Raw genomic sequence first — 15,073 nt, 5'->3', positions numbered from 1 at the left:
TTAGTACTTTCAATTCATATAAGATTCACCAAGACTCCCCTTTCGGGATGCCTACCTAGTGAAATGGATAAATAGCGTCTCATTCCACTACCTACCCTAAGTAGTACACTCTTTTAGAAGACTTAGTACTTTTATTAGTTTTGTGGGGGTTAGCTTAACTGATATAGACCATGAGAGCTAAACATAGAATACCGATACTTCCCTTATCGGAGAAGGATCCCCCCACTTGCCTAGAGTGAGGTCTATCTTTTAGATTTTACATGGCTTTCCCAATAGATACACCTATGCGGGTGCATAGTTAAGGGATAAAAAGATTTCTACTAAGTAACTCATTCTCTACTAACGAGAAGTACTCATCTCAAGAGGTACATTGAAATACAACATCTCAACTCACGAAGTGTAAGCACCCCTTCTTCATATCCTCTCGGTGCTAGGCATAACTCCCCACGGATTCTAAACATTATATACTATAGGTTAAGGATAACTAGTGAACACCACCTCTCAACTCACCAAGGGCATTCATCCTCCGACCTATCTTAGAAAGCTCGTAGGATGTAGTGAGGTTGCTACTAAACACTTCATCTCAACTCACGAAGAGTGTTCACCCCAAAACTCCCCTTTCGACTTAACTTAGCTTCATTGATTCATTCAAGTGTATGTTTGTGTACATGTGACACACCTTGAATATAAACATCATTTCATTTACATTAACTTCTATACATGCTTAGACCTTCATCCATCACATTACACACTTTAACATGCTCAACATATATACTTACTTCATTTAGGCATAATCTAAACAAAACATGCAATTTAAGCTTCATAATACACATTACAAGAACTATCTTCATCATCATTTCATTTCACACATTAGGCCTTCAAATCCACACTTACAATGCATACTAAATAATCCAAATACATCAAGTAAACACCGCCACCAAGAAAGTGGATCATACCACTCAAGAGCATTTCATTATAAGAGTTATACAATGAAATCAACTCACCATTTAACCAAGCTTTCACCACCTATAATCAATTCTTCAGTAATTCGGCATAATATGGCCCTTAGGTTAGTAGCTAAACCATAATAACATCATAAGGAAAACCAAAGCTCAAACACTACACAATCATGTTCATTTAACCCTTTTCTTAAACCAAAAGTCGGAAATATGCATAAACATGAGTTCACTAGGATTTTGACATTAAAATCATTAATTAATACTAGAAGAAACATATTTAAATCATTAAACACTTTTACATGAAGACCCATGCTTAGAATCAAAATTAGAAGAAGAAAGAGTTTGAAAACCCTTTTTCAAATCCTTTAGAAATGACTCCTTGAATGGAAGAGGGTTCAAGGATGACTACCATACCTCAAATAGAAGAAAACCCACTAATTTTGATGAAGAAACACGTCCAACCATCCCTCCTAGCTCTCCTTGAGTCTTAGCGCCAATGGTGACTTTGAGAGAGTTTGTCTTTAGAGAGAGAGTTTGAATATTTGAACTGAGGGGTCTTGTCTAGGTATAGGACTTAAAACTAATCTAATATAACTTACAAAACCTAAAAATATCATCCTAAGTTCATAAAATACTTGGGGTGAATTTACAAAACACCCCAAGCTAAAACAGTGCACGTGACAGCTTTTGCAGGAGCCCATCGACGGACCCAAGCAACGGGTTGTCGACTGAACGACAGCCCGTGCTACATGGGCGTTGTTTGGGTCTGCATCTTGCAAGTGAAGGTTTGAGATCCCAAACTAAGTCTTGACCTACGCCCTTATACGATGGGGCGTCGTCTTGACTACGTCCAGTAGGCTGCTAGGGCGTCGATTGCCCAGTCTTGGCAGCTTGCTTGTCAAGTCGTGAATCCTCTTCTAGGGCCCCTCGTGGGTCCTAGGTGGGGTCGTACCCAAAAGTTTAACCCCTAACATAGTTGTCTATGTCTTAGGACATCCCGTATCAATTTCGATTAAAACAAACATGTAAACTCACTCAAACATATGAAGACACACATGTACTTTCCAAGGCACACCTTGGGAACGTCATGGACGTTCTCGGACGTTTGACCTCCAATCTTAACCAAACTTCACACACTACCTAACAATACCGTTATCAGTCATTTTAACACAAAACTAACTCTTGAAATATTCACGAAGCTCTAGTTCACCTTAGTTCGTTTTAGGGTGTTACAGTATCCCCAAAGATATGTAAAAATGTTTTCACATTTAAACAAGCAGTGAAATTATGATTTCCAAGAGAGCTTTTTAAATCTAAGGTTTGAGCACTAATACCAAATCACAAAATTAATATGTTTTAAAAATATAAGAGCAAGTATATTTTTGGGAGTACTATTGAGCACCGATGTGGGGATGAAGTTCAGATTAACTCAAGTCTCCATGTAAACTATGTAGCCATCATGGGTAGAAGAGAGTAATACTTTTTAAATCCTTTTCATAGTATACTAGTGGATCCATTAGGCAGTTCAAGTCCTATACTCTAGCAAAGTTAGGATGGCCGGGCAGCGTGGGCCGATGTATCATCACTATAGCTCTTAAGTGATGTTGTCAGTTAGAGAAGCTCCCATAGAAGTATTGTATTTGTCATATACATAAGTTATTTGTATTTTACATACATCTCAGTTATTATGTGTATACTTGTATACATTCAGAGTTTACAACATGTATCAGTCAGTTTTTCTTTATATTGTATTTACTTTTGAATTGCATATATTGAATAAGAATTAGTAAATCATAAGTTGAACAGAGCCAAGGTAAGTATTCTTTCTTACTCCTTTTCAAGCTTAAGTGTCGTTTAGCATTCCAACTCGCATACTCGTACATTAAATATACTGATGTCAGTTGGACTGCATCGTATCATGATGCAGACGCAGGTAACGAGGATCAACATCCAGCGCATCATTGATCCAGTTGAGAATTCCAAAGTCAGTTGGTGAGCATCTTTGTATTCCGATGGACATCTTTTATTGCTTTCTAGATAGTTCAATAGAATGTTGTGGGGTTTGTCCCAACATTCATCACAGTCAGTTTCGAGGCTTCATAGACAGTTAGTAGTTCAGTAATCTTTACATTTTCATTCTTATGTTAAAGATTTGTGTTGCCATTTTGTCCAAGTTGAATGTTTAAACATTTAAAACATTTCAGATAGTATTACTAATCAGTTCAGTTAAGTTCTTTTATCCTTATATATGTGATGGTTGTCTTCTGCTGAGTTAAGTAAGTCAGGCCAAGGATTCGCTCGAGGCCAGCAAAGATCACCGAGTGCCAATCTCGCCCAGGATGTAGGCTGGGCGTGACAACTTCGAATCCAGAAAAGCGTGCAGCTATGAATGAAGGAAAATTGATAGGTACGAAAAATCATGATTGTCATGTGATCATGAAAACTTTAATTCCTATCGCTTTTAGCCATCTACTATAAAGGATATGACAACTAATCACAGAGGCAATTCTTTATTCAAAGATTTGTGTTCTGGAAAGTTGTTGGAGAATAGTTAGACCGGATGGTAGAAAATATTGTTGTTATTACTACTAAGTTGGAGAAGATATTTCTATGTGATTTCTTTAATGCGATGGAGCATCTTCCAATTTACCTTGTACATGAGGCCTAACTCGGTGGTCCGGATCAAACAAGATGGATGTATCTATTTGAGAGGTATCCATTTGAATTATTCACTAAGTTATATATATATTCGCCAAGTCTTTTATTAATTAACACACACACACACACACACACACACACACATATATATATATACACACACACACACATATATACATGCGAAAAAATTGGCAGATCCAAGCAAACAATTAAGCAAAGGGGAAAGATCAAAATGCCATTTGTTCAAGCTCATATTGGGAGAGAAACTGGTGATTTTTATTCTTATACTTTAGTGATGATGTGTCGTGTAGGAGAAACAGTCCCAATTGCAATGATGAAGACGATATTGATCCTTCATTTCCACTGATATCAATTCTTAATCAAAATGGTCGAGTATCTAAAAAGCGTGGAAAGCGAGGCTTCATTGATATGAAAATGCAATCAGTTGTGATTTTGCTTAATTAAACAGAGATTCAATCATATCTCAAGTAAGTGTTAAAAATATGTTATCAAATTGCATACTAATTAGTGTTTATTAACTAACAAAAAACTTGAATGTAAAATGATCAACTTGTTCGTCAACGCATGGCGTAATAAAGCCATATGTACAGAATTTCCCAAATGGCTATACAACTATGTAAGTGTGCAATCACTAAGTCTTTAATAATATATTCATGTTATACCAAATTATATTACTTTAAATAACAATTACGTAGGTTTACGATGAATACTTAAGTGTCCAACATTTGCAATTAGTGAAAGAAGTAACACTTGGACCGGAATCTCAAGTACTGACAATGAATAAGTGTTGTGCCAATGTGTTTAAATTTCAAATAGAAGAAGTTTCTAGAAAAAAAACAAATAATAGTGGTGTGTACATACAAGGTGATGTTTATGGTATTGGTCAAACTATTGAATATTATGGTGTAGATTATTGAAGTGAGGTATTCACGTTGGCCTAAAAAGAAGATTGTATTGTTTCGGTGTGAGTAGTTTGACCAAACACATAGAGGCACAAAGGTTGACTATCTACATTATATAATTGAAGTTAAGCACACCAGGAAATACATAAGTTATGATCCTTTTATCATTGCACAAAATGCTAAATAAGTGTATTATGCTCTATATCCATTGCATAGAGACAAAATCGATTGGTGGGTTGTTATAAAAAGTAAGCATGTGGGAAGAATTAAAATTGAAAATGTATTAGATGTGGCATATCAAAATGATGTTGCAACAGTTCAATAACAAGTTGACATTGAATTGAAAACCACATTACAACATATTGAACACATATTAGAAGAAGTATCTCATGATGAGATACTGAATGTTATGGAAGAAATATCCGAGAATCAGGAAAATGAATCATTTGATGACGAAGAATGAGACGATAATGTAAATAAAATAACTGAAGAGGAAGAATGGGAGAATGATGAAATTGAATTAAGCGAATAGGAATAATGTAGAATGAAACCTAGCTAGTATATATATGTAAGTTACTGTATTTTGCTAATTTTATTGAATTTATAATTTTTATATAATTTTTGCATATAAAGATGTCATCAGGCAGTGACAGTAATAGACATCGCGAGCATCTTGGAGTCAGCCAAACTAAACAGGCTAAAAAGAAGAAGTCTAAGAGACCCATAGATCCTGAGGATATTGCAAGATCTATTTCTTATGCGCCAAAGCGTATCAGCCGTGATACTCATATACTTGTTTTTCTGTTTGGTACGACCGATCCTCGGCAAGATTATCCTAATGAACATCGATAAATAGATGCTTACTTTTCTTTATAAGCATTGTCTTAAATACGCTACGAGGATTTATCTTTACAGTCTATTCATCAAGGATTGGCAAATACTCTATCTTCCATAAGTACATCTCCCCAGTTGTTTGTCATGAAAATTAGAGATTTTAGTAGCGAGCAGTCAGATGCTATGGCCGATATGCCTCTATTGACTCAGCGTTATATGGATCCTGAGGTATCACCCTCAGCTACAACTACACCTAGTGCTACTCCAAATGAGATACATCCTCTAGTTCATGTCCAGAAGGACAGATTTGGTAGAGTCATGATTGAGCCGGATGGATCATCATAAGTTTGTTTTGTAATCTATTTAATAGTTTATTTTATTTATTTATTATACTTTAATATATTATTCATGAACTAACATATTTATTACGTGTTTTTGCAGGTGGCATCTGACAAAGGATGTTGCCCGGGCTTTAAAAGACTATGTTAGAAGACTCTTTACACAGGCTTATCACTCTTGGAGCCAGATCCCAGACAGTATATGTCAGACGATGTTTAATAATTTTAAGGTATATATTTTTTAGTTAAGTTTAGTATACTTTATTTTTTTACTATCAATCTAATTAAGGTTATCCAATTTTTTTATTCAGACTATGTGTATTTGGGAGCTGAGGCACAATCGTGTCAGTTCGATCATATTTGAGAGGAAGGGATTTGCCAGACTGTCTTCCCGTATAAAGAAAGTTTGGGATAACACTGAAAATCTAGATTGGATGTTGCCTCATTTTTTTGATGAATTGGGTTTGTATTGAAACATAGACAAATTTAAGGCAATATCAGACCAAGCAAAAAATGTTGGAGGTTGTCTTATGGGTGGTTCGTTGCATACCGGAGGCGCAACGTCCGTTGGAACAATTACAAGAGAGATAGTAAGTTATGATTCAAAATTTTAAATAAATAATAAGTTGATTCATATAAATCCTTATTGTTGAATGCCATGAATTGGACCCGTTACCAACAGAAAGGACGGGGGTCTCGCTGCCCGGTCAGCGAGTCGGGGGGTCCAGGGGGGTCAAGGTGGAGATTTGTTGAATGCCAACTTTTGCTCTAATTTCTCAAACCTGCTGTAGGTAATAGCTCAAGTTACTAATAATCATCATTATAGTGCAATCTGAAGTCTTATACTTGTGTCATTCTTCCTTTTTCTACACAGAAAGTGACAGATGAATACATGAAGAAGATTGATATTGTCTTCAAGCAGAAGGAGAAGGTATGTTAATCAAGAATATCATGTGCTTTGAGATAAAATGTCGTGTATGCAAAAATATATGGGTAGACTCAATCCCTGGGAATTGTTTTCTAATTAGATATAAACAAGCAGAAACTGAGTATCAACAGTTTAGTTCTGATTTGGGAAATAAAATAATATTTCCTTACCCTTCCCTTCACCACATCATGTTTCTCTGCACCTTTGTGCTTTGCTAGGCCTTTTTAGATACCTTATGTGTTTCCTAATGCACATTGACTAGCTCTGAATAACAGAAATGGGAGTCTAGCTGTGTCCATGACAGTCAGTCCGTTGATGCAAGTGGAATCATTTATTTCGTGCATGCACACCCCAAAGGAGAGAGCTTTTACTCTCTTTTTTTTCCCATTCAAACTTTAGTCTTGTGTTGTCTAGCAATCTTCTACTTGCTAACCAAACAAATAGGAACGCTTCTACTGGAAATGGAGTATTATAATGCAGCTGCTTCTCCCTTCCATTCCCTTGTTCCATTTTTAATCTAATCCAATTGATAATATGATGGTAGTTCACTTTCTTTTCCAATTTTTCCCTCTTTCATTGCGCGGTTTGGTTGTTACCTTGTTTACCATGCTTCACCTTTTGACTCACTTCTGCTTCCTTTTTATTTACAGAAGATTTTATTGAAACATGTTTACATTTGATCTCAGGAACTGCTGAAAGTTTGACAACAGTTCTGTTCAATGTGTATATGGAGTTTGTGCAGTAATGAAGCTTTTCTTGGAAGGTTTATGTGGTGCAATAGGCTTGTCACATACCTTTGTAAAAAAAACTACGTTTAATTTTCAGTTGTAAAGATCACTCAGGAACTGGAATGGTCCCTGTTAATTTTGTTAGGAATTTCTTTTTTACACCCAAAAGAAGTTAAATCTGCTTGTAGCGACATAATTTGCACTGCTTGAGGCTGCTGGATTTTGTAACTACAGGATTCAGAATGAAATCGTACTTGCTGATGGTAGAATATCTACTTTCACTGCTCTTCTTTTGTATTTGGCTGTTCATGTTTTTGGAAGACGTTTTAGTTGTGTGTCTGCTTATATATCACTCATTCAATCAATAGATTTTGTTATATATAAATGGTTGTGTAAATATAATATTACTCCCATCACTTACATGTAGTCTAATCCTATTCCAAATGTTTAGTTTATTTATTTCAGTAAGCCATACAGTAGACTGTTGAATGCCATGAATTGGACCCGTTACCAACAGAAAGGACGGGGGTCTCGCTGCCCGGTCAGCGAGTCGGGGGGTCCAGGGGGGTCAAGGTGGAGATTTGTTGAATGCCAACTTTTGCTCTAATTTCTCAAACCTGCTGTAGGTAATAGCTCAAGTTACTAATAATCATCATTATAGTGCAATCTGAAGTCTTATACTTGTGTCATTCTTCCTTTTTCTACACAGAAAGTGACAGATGAATACATGAAGAAGATTGATATTGTCTTCAAGCAGAAGGAGAAGGTATGTTAATCAAGAATATCATGTGCTTTGAGATAAAATGTCGTGTATGCAAAAATATATGGGTAGACTCAATCCCTGGGAATTGTTTTCTAATTAGATATAAACAAGCAGAAACTGAGTATCAACAGTTTAGTTCTGATTTGGGAAATAAAATAATATTTCCTTACCCTTCCCTTCACCACATCATGTTTCTCTGCACCTTTGTGCTTTGCTAGGCCTTTTTAGATACCTTATGTGTTTCCTAATGCACATTGACTAGCTCTGAATAACAGAAATGGGAGTCTAGCTGTGTCCATGACAGTCAGTCCGTTGATGCAAGTGGAATCATTTATTTCGTGCATGCACACCCCAAAGGAGAGAGCTTTTACTCTCTTTTTTTTCCCATTCAAACTTTAGTCTTGTGTTGTCTAGCAATCTTCTACTTGCTAACCAAACAAATAGGAACGCTTCTACTGGAAATGGAGTATTATAATGCAGCTGCTTCTCCCTTCCATTCCCTTGTTCCATTTTTAATCTAATCCAATTGATAATATGATGGTAGTTCACTTTCTTTTCCAATTTTTCCCTCTTTCATTGCGCGGTTTGGTTGTTACCTTGTTTACCATGCTTCACCTTTTGACTCACTTCTGCTTCCTTTTTATTTACAGAAGATTTTATTGAAACATGTTTACATTTGATCTCAGGAACTGCTGAAAGTTTGACAACAGTTCTGTTCAATGTGTATATGGAGTTTGTGCAGTAATGAAGCTTTTCTTGGAAGGTTTATGTGGTGCAATAGGCTTGTCACATACCTTTGTAAAAAAAACTACGTTTAATTTTCAGTTGTAAAGATCACTCAGGAACTGGAATGGTCCCTGTTAATTTTGTTAGGAATTTCTTTTTTACACCCAAAAGAAGTTAAATCTGCTTGTAGCGACATAATTTGCACTGCTTGAGGCTGCTGGATTTTGTAACTACAGGATTCAGAATGAAATCGTACTTGCTGATGGTAGAATATCTACTTTCACTGCTCTTCTTTTGTATTTGGCTGTTCATGTTTTTGGAAGACGTTTTAGTTGTGTGTCTGCTTATATATCACTCATTCAATCAATAGATTTTGTTATATATAAATGGTTGTGTAAATATAATATTACTCCCATCACTTACATGTAGTCTAATCCTATTCCAAATGTTTAGTTTATTTATTTCAGTAAGCCATACAGTAGACTGTTGAATGCCATGAATTGGACCCGTTACCAACAGAAAGGACGGGGGTCTCGCTGCCCGGTCAGCGAGTCGGGGGGTCCAGGGGGGTCAAGGTGGAGATTTGTTGAATGCCAACTTTTGCTCTAATTTCTCAAACCTGCTGTAGGTAATAGCTCAAGTTACTAATAATCATCATTATAGTGCAATCTGAAGTCTTATACTTGTGTCATTCTTCCTTTTTCTACACAGAAAGTGACAGATGAATACATGAAGAAGATTGATATTGTCTTCAAGCAGAAGGAGAAGGTATGTTAATCAAGAATATCATGTGCTTTGAGATAAAATGTCGTGTATGCAAAAATATATGGGTAGACTCAATCCCTGGGAATTGTTTTCTAATTAGATATAAACAAGCAGAAACTGAGTATCAACAGTTTAGTTCTGATTTGGGAAATAAAATAATATTTCCTTACCCTTCCCTTCACCACATCATGTTTCTCTGCACCTTTGTGCTTTGCTAGGCCTTTTTAGATACCTTATGTGTTTCCTAATGCACATTGACTAGCTCTGAATAACAGAAATGGGAGTCTAGCTGTGTCCATGACAGTCAGTCCGTTGATGCAAGTGGAATCATTTATTTCGTGCATGCACACCCCAAAGGAGAGAGCTTTTACTCTCTTTTTTTTCCCATTCAAACTTTAGTCTTGTGTTGTCTAGCAATCTTCTACTTGCTAACCAAACAAATAGGAACGCTTCTACTGGAAATGGAGTATTATAATGCAGCTGCTTCTCCCTTCCATTCCCTTGTTCCATTTTTAATCTAATCCAATTGATAATATGATGGTAGTTCACTTTCTTTTCCAATTTTTCCCTCTTTCATTGCGCGGTTTGGTTGTTACCTTGTTTACCATGCTTCACCTTTTGACTCACTTCTGCTTCCTTTTTATTTACAGAAGATTTTATTGAAACATGTTTACATTTGATCTCAGGAACTGCTGAAAGTTTGACAACAGTTCTGTTCAATGTGTATATGGAGTTTGTGCAGTAATGAAGCTTTTCTTGGAAGGTTTATGTGGTGCAATAGGCTTGTCACATACCTTTGTAAAAAAAACTACGTTTAATTTTCAGTTGTAAAGATCACTCAGGAACTGGAATGGTCCCTGTTAATTTTGTTAGGAATTTCTTTTTTACACCCAAAAGAAGTTAAATCTGCTTGTAGCGACATAATTTGCACTGCTTGAGGCTGCTGGATTTTGTAACTACAGGATTCAGAATGAAATCGTACTTGCTGATGGTAGAATATCTACTTTCACTGCTCTTCTTTTGTATTTGGCTGTTCATGTTTTTGGAAGACGTTTTAGTTGTGTGTCTGCTTATATATCACTCATTCAATCAATAGATTTTGTTATATATAAATGGTTGTGTAAATATAATATTACTCCCATCACTTACATGTAGTCTAATCCTATTCCAAATGTTTAGTTTATTTATTTCAGTAAGCCATACAGTAGACTGTTGAATGCCATGAATTGGACCCGTTACCAACAGAAAGGACGGGGGTCTCGCTGCCCGGTCAGCGAGTCGGGGGGTCCAGGGGGGTCAAGGTGGAGATTTGTTGAATGCCAACTTTTGCTCTAATTTCTCAAACCTGCTGTAGGTAATAGCTCAAGTTACTAATAATCATCATTATAGTGCAATCTGAAGTCTTATACTTGTGTCATTCTTCCTTTTTCTACACAGAAAGTGACAGATGAATACATGAAGAAGATTGATATTGTCTTCAAGCAGAAGGAGAAGGTATGTTAATCAAGAATATCATGTGCTTTGAGATAAAATGTCGTGTATGCAAAAATATATGGGTAGACTCAATCCCTGGGAATTGTTTTCTAATTAGATATAAACAAGCAGAAACTGAGTATCAACAGTTTAGTTCTGATTTGGGAAATAAAATAATATTTCCTTACCCTTCCCTTCACCACATCATGTTTCTCTGCACCTTTGTGCTTTGCTAGGCCTTTTTAGATACCTTATGTGTTTCCTAATGCACATTGACTAGCTCTGAATAACAGAAATGGGAGTCTAGCTGTGTCCATGACAGTCAGNCTGTTGTCTTGTTTTTCGCGTTTATATTTTCTCGTATTATCTCAAATTCCGCATAACACTTATAAATTTCCATTTTTATTTATAGGAAAAATAATTGGGACGCACGCCCATTGAACCGGAGGTTTTCAAGAAAACTCATATCAGGAAGAAAGAAAATGAATCGGATTAGGATGTGTGGATGGAGAAAAGAGCCGAATGAACTTTTATAAGTTATTTAATATGAATAACATATATTAATCGTGAATATATTTATGATATATAGACATACACACACTCTCACACACACACAAGTACAGGCAGCCCCGGCAATATAAGTATATACAACAATCAGAAAGTTCCTTTGCAACTAAGGTGGAAAAGCAGCTTGAAGACTGCTAAAAGGAGTCAGACGGATAAAAGAATTACGAAATTGTGAAGAGCTCATGGATTATCGTCGGAGGATGCATGAAGAAACTTCGAGCAATGATCCGTCTTATAAGGGAGAAAATTGTTATGCCAAGCGACCACAATAAAAGGAGATAAGTCCTACTTCGCAATGCGTAATTCAACACTACACTACTGTAAATTAGTGTAACATGGATGGGAGCCATTTTTGTACCAGGCAACAACAGAAACAAGAAAATCCCTTGGAGCATCCAGACCATTTGCACCTAAATGCATATCATCAACAAATATCATCAAGCATGAGTTCCAAAAGTTTCAGCGACATTTAGTTGAGTCAAAATAATATGCAATCTTCCGCATTCAGTAGTAATCCACAACTCAACATCATGAACATAGAGTAAGAAAGAGTTCCAAAGAATATATCAAATATTTGACGTTGAATACAAAGAGACAGATGAGACCCGGACTCCATCAGAAAGACATAATGACGACAATATAGAGCAAGTTTGAAGTACCAATCACATGTGAATTGGAAAACCATGTCGGAGATATAAGTCCCACATATAGTGTTCAGGCTTCCACCATATTTGAGTCGGCATAACAGAACTATTTGGCCAGCTGAATTCACTCACCATTAACAAAGAAAGAAAAAGTCTCATTTTAATTAGGAAAAATGGAAGGTTATACATTTTTTAGAAATGGCCAGTGTCAATATTGGGAAATTGAAGTTACACGATCAACTTTCATTATCGAAAAATTTCATAACAAAAAAAAATCAATGAAATTTACGTCCAAACCTGACACTGTGTTATAGAGAAGAAGGAAACCAAGCGGTGGTGTTGTGGCACGATGATCCTGGATAGAAACGTCTTTATTTGAGGAACAAAAACCATTACTTTTAAAAGCAGAGTTGCGTAATAAAACAATAAATTTTTTTCTGATATAAGCTTAACATTTTAGCATGCAGCACATCAACATAGTTGGACTATTGGATATTATCTTTGCAGTTGAATAAGAAATTTACAGTAAAAGTAAAGTCACTAAAAAGAAGAAATATAACATATCAGAAGAATATAATAAAACTGAAACAAACTGTAGATAAAACTTGGACAATTAATTAGGAATCATAAAATGTTAAATGTGGGAGAGTTAAGGTTGGATAGGAAGAAAACGTTTTGATGGCGTGTCTAGTGAACCAAAGAAAGTTGAAGAGGCAACGTAAAAGTAAAATTTTCAAACCTATGTAAAACACCTATAAAAGTTACTACTATGTAGGACCTCATATAAATAAGGAAACGGTTGAGACAGTAGAAAGCAAAAGGAAAAGTATAAGCTATACTGAATCTTGTGAATGCATTCAGAGAGAGAATTTATCAACTTACTATGTATCGAGGAGTGGTTAGATTTCTGAAGCAAAAATGTATCCAAAATTTTGATCAAATCGCAACAATTGTCATGGCACTAGAGAATCACTATAGAGTAGACAAAAACAAAGGCACTTCCAGCTTGGCGTCATCACAACTTCAATTGCTTTAGCTATTAGTTGATATACATGAGGCCAAAAAACAATCATCAAATATCTAAATAAGAAAGTACGCGAGCACAAATATATGTTGTGTCGTTGTCATCTAAGAGCCACAAGTAGAAGCTACAGAACACAATACCAAGTATACTTCCATCGAATTTTGATGAAAACTCTATAGACGCTTTAACAACTTAAAAAAGTGACGAATCAAGGGAGTATGAAAGACGACAACAATAGAGATCCATTTCACTATTTTACAATAATGTAAAATGCAGTTAAACAAATTAGAATGATGGAATTCAAAAAAAGAGTCTATTAAATTAGGTATTTCCATGTTAAAGCATATCAATTTTCACAATTCAACGGCAAAATTCATATTTAGAGTTGGGTTTGCTGAAGTTTTCCATCGGTCTCAATTTTGAACTCCTCTTTATCTCACGCCTGATAATTTGTTCCATAATATTATCTGGGTCCTTAATTCCCTGACTTTGCCTTCTACTCTTTGGTTTTGCAATTTGTATCTGAAGCGCATTAGATGAAGTGCATTTAACAGGTAGTGAAGAAACACCCAAAAATTGTGGGATACACTTAAATTAAAAAGCGCTTGCAAAATTAAATTAAACCATGCATAATCCAAGAATAACCATAATTTGTCGGATTTTGGAAAACGAAAAAATGAAATGCCTAGCTTATTTCATAAACAACTTACTCGAGATAGTAACCATCGATGTACCAATTTGAGAGCAAGAAAAGATTAAGTGAGGGCAAACGTTTGAAGACGAATGTGTTGTTAGAATTGGTGGAGAACGCAACTCAAACTTCACAAGAAAACAATAAAATTAGAGAAGAGCAAGAGAGAATAGAGCTGGAAATGGCGGTGTTGCACATCAAGGAGGTGTTAAGGCTTATGTAGGGAAAGATAAACATGTGGTTGCGAAATTTCTGAAATGCCCTTGGAATTCAAAGCTATTTTCAGGGAAGCACACACGTTGATGGAGACGCGTATGCTTATTCCCATTTCTTATATATATATGTGTATAAAATAACAAATTACAAGCTTACAATTGAAAAATAAAATGAAGAAACAAAAATCTCTTCAGGCTGAGACTCATATATCTCGCTCTCTTTTAGGAAATTTAAGTCCACTGCATCTAATATTTTTCACCGGTCCAGCATTAGTCCTTCTTGACTTGTCCCCTCTAGGATACAACAATCTAATCAAAATTTATAACTCAGCAACTCTGGACAAGAGTTGAGTCCAAAACTCCACAATAAGAACATCTCCCTTCAACTAATAAGAACTCTTTTAACTAACTTTTTCCTCTCTATATTTTTCTTGTGTTTTATCTATTCCAAACCAAATGAAGACCTCAATATTTATACTAGAAGAAGTCTCCCTAACAACGAATAAGAAGATAAATGGTGTAGTAAATAGTGAAGAAATGCCCTTAGGAGACATATGTTAAAGAATGAGATAAGAGATAAATAATACGGAGAACTAATGGCCAAGATTCCACTAACAATGCTGCAAAAGAAACATTCAATAACATCAGCACTTATTCCATAGAGTAATGCTCCAAATAAATTTCCAACTATTTAAGACAAATGAATTGTCATCAACGAACAACTTGACAACAAAGACACCATTTGACTCCAAACTTTTAAAAAATTAATATATAAAATATTAATATTAAAATGTTGACTAACAATATTCTAATATTAAACAAAAGAGTCTATCAGTT

The 15,073-nt window shown here is 35.6% G+C and overlaps 4 long non-coding RNA genes across 4 annotated transcripts; 3 read left to right on the top strand and 1 right to left on the bottom strand.

The window, feature by feature from the left end:
- Positions 1–6,511: 6,511 nt before the first annotated feature.
- LOC107026143 lies at positions 6,512–7,665 on the top strand. The gene is made up of 2 exons (XR_001457541.2): positions 6,512–6,643; positions 7,327–7,665. It is a non-coding gene; the product is annotated as an uncharacterized LOC107026143 (long non-coding RNA).
- A 337-nt stretch (positions 7,666–8,002) lies between these two features.
- LOC107026144 lies at positions 8,003–9,156 on the top strand. Its single transcript, XR_001457542.2, has 2 exons — positions 8,003–8,134; positions 8,818–9,156. It is a non-coding gene; the product is annotated as an uncharacterized LOC107026144 (long non-coding RNA).
- Positions 9,157–9,493: 337 nt separating this feature from the next.
- Positions 9,494–10,647, top strand: LOC107026145. Its single transcript, XR_001457543.2, has 2 exons — positions 9,494–9,625; positions 10,309–10,647. It is a non-coding gene; the product is annotated as an uncharacterized LOC107026145 (long non-coding RNA).
- A 954-nt stretch (positions 10,648–11,601) lies between these two features.
- On the bottom strand, positions 11,602–14,260 carry LOC107026146. Its single transcript, XR_001457544.2, has 2 exons — positions 13,189–14,260; positions 11,602–12,661 (listed from the first exon to the last, which is right to left on the bottom strand). It is a non-coding gene; the product is annotated as an uncharacterized LOC107026146 (long non-coding RNA).
- Between the last annotated feature and the right edge of the window lie 813 nt (positions 14,261–15,073).

The sequence above is a fragment of the Solanum pennellii genome, chromosome 7 (genome assembly GCF_001406875.1).
Source record: "Solanum pennellii chromosome 7, SPENNV200".
Classification (NCBI taxonomy): Eukaryota; Viridiplantae; Streptophyta; class Magnoliopsida; order Solanales; family Solanaceae; genus Solanum; species Solanum pennellii.
Note: the sequence above shows the minus strand (reverse complement) of the source record. Positions and strands in the feature narration are given on the sequence as shown.